This window comes from Branchiostoma belcheri, unplaced genomic scaffold, assembly GCF_001625305.1.
Source record: "Branchiostoma belcheri isolate BF01 breed outbred unplaced genomic scaffold, Haploidv18h27 scaffold441, whole genome shotgun sequence".
Lineage (NCBI taxonomy): Eukaryota > Metazoa > Chordata > Leptocardii > Amphioxiformes > Branchiostomatidae > Branchiostoma > Branchiostoma belcheri.
The window spans coordinates 8,998-15,478 of record NW_017804067.1 but is presented as its reverse complement, the minus strand read 5'-3'; the positions used below and the strand labels follow the sequence as shown (position 1 = coordinate 15,478).

At 44.3% G+C, this 6,481-nt stretch overlaps 1 long non-coding RNA gene across 1 annotated transcript; it reads left to right on the top strand.

Moving 5' to 3' along the window:
* Nucleotides 1-463: 463 nt before the first annotated feature.
* Nucleotides 464-2,626, top strand: LOC109478621. Its single transcript, XR_002140738.1, has 2 exons — nt 464-1,227; nt 2,060-2,626. It is a non-coding gene; the product is annotated as an uncharacterized LOC109478621 (long non-coding RNA).
* The last annotated feature ends 3,855 nt before the right edge of the window (nt 2,627-6,481 follow it).

Sequence of the window (6,481 nt, the reverse complement as noted above, 5' to 3'; positions counted from 1 at the left end):
AATTAATCTGACCCTGCCCTGCATCCAATTTTTTTTTTTCAATTTTCAATGAATATGGTCCTTAAAGGATTTTTTTCACGAAAATGAAAAAAAAACATGTCTCGAGATTAGGTATTCATCTCATTCATTGGAACGACTCAATTTTGTCGAGTGACACAAAAAAGCCATTTCTGTACAAGAGTGGACCGGCAGATGCGGTGTCACATCCTTGGGGTATTTTCATGTATCCTTTAGGGATCTGGAATTTGTTTGCATTTGTTCGGAATCTTCCTGCATCCGTGACAGTGTGCAGTTGACTAATTCAAAATTGATTCAAAGGCTTCATATTTCTGTGAATGTGTCCCATCTCGTTTGTTTAGATTAGTCAGTTTGCTTGTAATAGGAGACAAAGCATTTCTTGCATAAAAATGATATGTCCATTACCGCAAAAACATTGACCAATCTTCCTCAAAATCAACTTTGTAGGTTTCGAAATGAAGTCTAAACATCAGGTATTCATCTCATTTTGGCGTAAAAATGCAATATTGGTAAATATCGCAAAACATTCCTCAAACCACAAAAGGCAGACAGTGGCGTCGCAAAGTGGAAAATCCAGTAACTCAAAGGATCAGAATGTATAGCGAGTTCCCTTCTGCGCCTCGGCGGCCGCCGAAAGACTAGAAGAGGGTGAAACTATCACGGAAGTACCGCCATGAAAATATGGACAAACCGTGCAGACAGTGACGCTGCGAAGTGGGAACTAGTCTGACAGTCGGTTGTATAACACAAAAAGAATTACGCAAAGGCAAAGCAAGTTTTCCTCCGCGTCTTGGTGCGAAAAGCTTGAAGAATAGAGAGAAAATAAGACAAAAGGCGCCGACAGTGACAAATTATGCCAATGTGCCAACTACTATATGGACGGCGAATGTCAAAGGCCGTCACACATAGCCCGTGGCGCCTGTTGTACCCGTCATCATGCCGGTCGACCAATCAGCACGAGCCGCATGACACCCCATGGGGGCTATGCTCTCTGTCAGTCGCCTGACCGTTAGTCAAGCTGTAATCTCAGTTTGCTCCTAGTCAACCGCTCCTAGCAGTTCTTCCTACGAACACCGCTGTCAACTGACCGGTCCGCGCTGTGTGAAAGTTCCAACAGCAGCAAGAGTTAAGAGTATTTCAAAAGAGGAAACGCCGGGCCACTCCGTCGGGCCGCTACAACGCTGCACCGTCAAAGAAGGACATCTGGGGGTAAGATAATTTCAAATTCTTAGAAACCACCCGATATGTGTAACGAAGGGTCAGTTCTGTGAGCAGTCTCAAGTTTCTGATTCTCAAACACCCCCACTCAAACACTAGTTCCAGTGTATTCAAAGGTGCAAAATAATATTTGTAGATATAATTTGGTCTTTGTTTTATAGTAAACTGCTAAGCGTACCCTGTTCTCCAACAAAATTTGTTCGAACTAGTTGACTTTGCCCAACTACTAGTACTTTCGTAACGCCATAAGGTTTCGCTTTCCCTGTACCCCCAAATTTTCTGTACCTACTAAAACATCGATTTTGTGTTCGGATACTAGTAGCTTATTTCACTAGTTTCTCCTGGGTAGTCTGTTTTTTTACACTTCCCCATATTCCTTGTACCAGCTTGTGGCATCTTACCCTGCTGTGCATGGGCTACCCCCATTAATTATGCCCGGCCATCTGTGGACTGTATTGTTATTCAGAATATTTTATATGATAGCCTTCCTTCCCAAAAGTACTTTACTACCAAACTTTTTTTTGTATTCCGCATTGCAATGCAACTTTAAATTTTGGCTTCGACTTTTACGTCTGTGTTTGCCCAATCGTTTCAAACTTGTGGTCTAATCAGTGGTAACAAGGACATTCTCCTGGACCCATTCTCCTTGGTGGTAACAGCCCTTTTTGGAAACAGGCGAAAATACTGTAGTCGCATTTGCGGGGATCCGTATGTCACCCGTATATACTAAGTACTAGTATTCAAGAAATATATCAAGCTTTTCATTGAGTTGAAACCTGTGTGTGAAGAATCTAATAGTAATACAATGTGTATTTTTTTGCAGTTATTGAAGACGAGGCAGTTGGCAGGACCGGGAGTCCTAACCGCCGATGACTAAAGGTTCCTGGATGAGAAGAAAAGAACCGGGCGTGTTCGCACTAAAGAACCATGTTCAAGGTCTCCACCAAACGTGAGGAGGGCGCATCTGAAGACATGAGGGGACTGAACAGGAGCACCAGCAAGAGACTGAACAGGAGCAAGATACTGAAGTGGAGCACTAGCAAGAGACTGAGGAGAAACACTTAGGACTTAGGGTTGAAAGGGATGAAGAGAGTCCCAGTGAGAAGGACAGTTTAGATAGTGAAAGTGAAGCTGCTTCTTTAGATAGTGGAGATGAAGATAGTGGAGAATTCAAGTGTTGTAATTGTAACCTTAATCATAATGCATTGCTAGGAATAGTATGATTTTTGTTTACCATAAGAGGCTTCTTTTTTGTGCTTGCAAAGATGTAAGTTAGAGTTAGTTATGATGCAGAACAGTAGTGATGTAAAGTAGATGTAATGTGTGGAAATAGGCATGCTGATGTCCGTCTATTTTATAGCATTAAAAACAAATTCATGTGTGCAACTGACGAATCTTCGCATCCGTGTCAAATACAGGAGAATTCAGCCTCGGATTTGTGTAGAATACGCGAAAATCCTGATTTCGTATCTGCATATTCGTAACAAATACGGGAGAATTCAGGTTTCGGATTTGTGTAGGATACGCGAAAATCCTGATTTCGTATCTGCATGTTCGTAACAAATACGGGAGAATTCAGGTTTCGGATTTGTGTAGGATACGCCAAAATCCTGATTTCGTATCTGCACATTCGCAGCAAATACGGGGGGATTCAGGTTTTGGATTCGTGAGGGATACGGGAAAATCCTGATTTCGTATCTGCACATTCGCAGCAAATACGGGGGGATTCAGGTTTCGGATTCGTGAGGGATACGGGAAAATCCTTATTTCGTATCTGCACATTCGCAGCAAATACGGACGGATTCATGTATCGGATTTGTTGGAATCTGGAAAATTCGAATATCGTCCACACGTATGCGTCGTAAATACAGGGAATCAGCGGCCGGATTTGGTTAGGATCCAACAAAATTCCGACGTTTTAGCGTGGTTCACCTAAAGGATGCAAAAAGTTTCCTAGAAAAGCCGCCATCGCATCTGCGAAAAATACGATTTTCGGATTTGTCCGCATCCAAAACAGTCCGGATTCAGGGATGCGAAATTTCGGATCCGTAACAAATGCGAACCGTATCTGCCGGTATTTGCCTGTATCCTTGTAGGATGCGGCGAAATAACGGCCTGGATATGGGTGTATCCGTACCTATTTCGTCCAGTGTATCCCACGTGGTTCCGTGCCGCGCTTCTCTGTTGAGCGTCAGATATTTCTGGTGCACGGAAATTGTGTGAGGTTTTAGTACACGCTGTGTTGGGATTTTGAAAATGTAAAAAAAAAAAATTTTCTAACGAGTTGGCACAAGTACCAACTATTCTGGCTTTTAGGGAAAACTGCCCCCCCCCCACAGAAGTGACAATGAGCACAGACAACAAACACAACAGATAAGAGCTTGAACCGACAATGTACAGCAACAAAAACTCGAGAGAAGATTCGACACACGCTATACTATTATTATTATATTATTATTAGAATTAGAATATTACCAGGGAATAAGGTGGTGACGTGAATATAAAAATTCTGCTGAGTGCGTCACCACTATGTGTTTAATTTTTTTTCATTGTGTAGTAAGATAAAATGTAAAATAAAAAAAAAGATATATGCCCACAATAAATAATCTTGTTCACAATGAAGAATTGTTGGCATGTAAAAAAATACACAGATTGGTCGTGTCTCTTGCTAATAATGTCCAGCATTGCAAATAGTTTTTATCCAACCTTCAGTTAACTAAACAAATATATACCATTTATAATGACCTTCTGTCACAATTTTTGCAGAGGTGATGTTTGACATCAAGACCAAATACAGGCGGAAAGCAACAGGCATCTGAGGTGAGCTATTGACCATGTATCCATATAATATGTGTCTTTTGTGTGTGTGAAAGTCATTGAGCTTGATAAAAGTTAAACACTGAGGAATTGAAAGTAGGGATCGAACCCTTCATCGACCAGCTGTTGACGAATCTGAAGGAGCGATTTTATTCTACCGAGCTGCTGTCTAACTTTGCAGTACTGGACCCATCCATGATGCCCCAGCCCATGCCTGAGGAGTATGGCTGTACACGGGTGCAGTGCCTTGCGGCACATTATGGTGGTGAAGGTCGGGGGGGGGGGTGGTTGATTGTTGACTCGGATGCTCTCTGTGAGGAGTGGTGGGGTCTGCGTGAGTACATTGCGAAGAACCGCCACTTGCCTCAGGAGCAGCTGGTCAAACTCCTCCTGACAGATGCCACCGTGGCCGAGCTGTATCCCAGCATGGAAGATGTTGGAGTCAGTGCTGATGGTGATCCCAGTCAGTACTGCTGACAGTGAGCGAGCCTTTAGCACCCTGAAGAGGGTCAAGACTCGTCTGCGCAGCAGCTTAAAGAACGAGACGCTCCACCAACTGCTGACAACCAGCATTGACGGACCAGACGTTGGCAGTTTCGACTTTGATGAAGCTGCAACAACGCGGGGGAGATGAGGAATCGTACGATCTGTGTGTAGTTTTTTGTACTTTTGAAATGTAGTCTTTGGGACAAATAAAGGCAATGCATTAAAAGCCGTACCGACGATTCAAAGTAATGCAGGTCAAAGTAAATATAGTTTGCGTGTTGCTCACTCAGTGTATATATATATATATATATATATATATTACTTTTTTCAGACGCGTGTGTGGGACAGTACGAGATTATTCCGAGGCAGTGTGCGTGAGGCCTGGCAGACCTACAACCTCGACCTGGTAAACTACCAGGATAAGTGCCGGCTTATCCGCGGCTGGGACGACCTCTTCAACAAGGTCAAGGAGCACATCAACATTTTTAATGTTGTGCTATCTTCAATGATGCTCTCTTGTGGGCAATCAGCGCTTGGTTTCATATCACATTTACGAAAATGTTTGCTAACCTTTTATCTGACTGTCTGCAGGTACGTGATGTGTGTGACAATGTCTGTTTGTTTGTCTGTTTGTTTGTTTGTAGGTGCGTGAGGCCTGGCAGACCTACAACCTCGACCTGGTAAACTACCAGGATAAGTGCCGGCTTATCCGCGGCTGGGACGACCTCTTCAACAAGGTCAAGGAGCACATCAACATTTTTAATGTTGTGCTATCTTCAATGATGCTCTCTTGTGGGCAATCAGCGCTTGGTTTCATATCACATTTACGAAAATGTTTGCTAACCTTTTATCTGACTGTCTGCAGGTACGTGATGTGTGTGACAATGTCTGTTTGTTTGTTTGTTTGTTTGTTTGTTTGTAGGTGCGTGAGGCCTGGCAGACCTACAACCTCGACCTGGTAAACTACCAGGATAAGTGCCGGCTTATCCGCGGCTGGGACAACCTCTTCAACAAGGTCAAGGAGCACATCAACATTTTTATGTGTGCTATCTTCAATGATGCTCTCTTGTGGGCAATCAGCGCTTGGTTTCATATCACATTTACGAAAATGTTTGCTAACCTTTTATCTGACTGTCTGCAGGTACGTGATGTGTGTGACAATGTCTGTTTGTCCGTCTGTCTGTAGGTGCGTGAGGCTTGGAAGAGCTACAAGCTCGACCTGGTGAACTACCAGGACAACAAGGTCTGGGAGCTGAGTCGCGTGCTGTCGGTGCCGGACGCCCCTCTCGCATCTCCTGTAGGTTCCCCTGTTCTTCGCCCTCATGTCTCGCAGGAAGAAGCAGGACTACACGGCAGTCTTGACCCATCTGGATGCGCGACTTCCAACTCACAACGTGGCGGAGTGTGAGGTGGACTTTGAAGAGGGCATGTGGAGGGCGCTCCCCATCAAGGGTTATGCCTTCCACTGGACCAAAATTGTCTAGCAGGAAGCATGCTCAGCAGCTCGGCTCAAGGTAAGATTTGTGAACGGTGGTTGGTGCTGATATTGACGTGGAGGGATGGCACACCAAGCTGAACTTGAAGTCTAAGAATCCAGCCTTACTCCTGTACCTCCTCATAGACCTCCTGCAGCGCGAGGGCCAGCTCCACACTACCAGCGGACGACATGGAAGAATCTGCAGGGACGTTTCTTCGAAGCGCGGAGGACGTTTGAAGAAGGCGAGAAGACAGCCAGTCCAAACTGTACTCAAATTAAGTATTCTCCCTACCGTCTCAGGTAGTTCTGCTGTGGGAGCGACTTAACTCTTCGTGTTTATAGAGGCAATGTATGTTGAGGTAAGGGATATGGTTGACAAGACAGTAACCTCCAAAAGCAAGAAACCATACCACAATGCAGATGATGGAGGAAAAGTGTCAACTTCGTTTCGGAGGAAGAAACAAG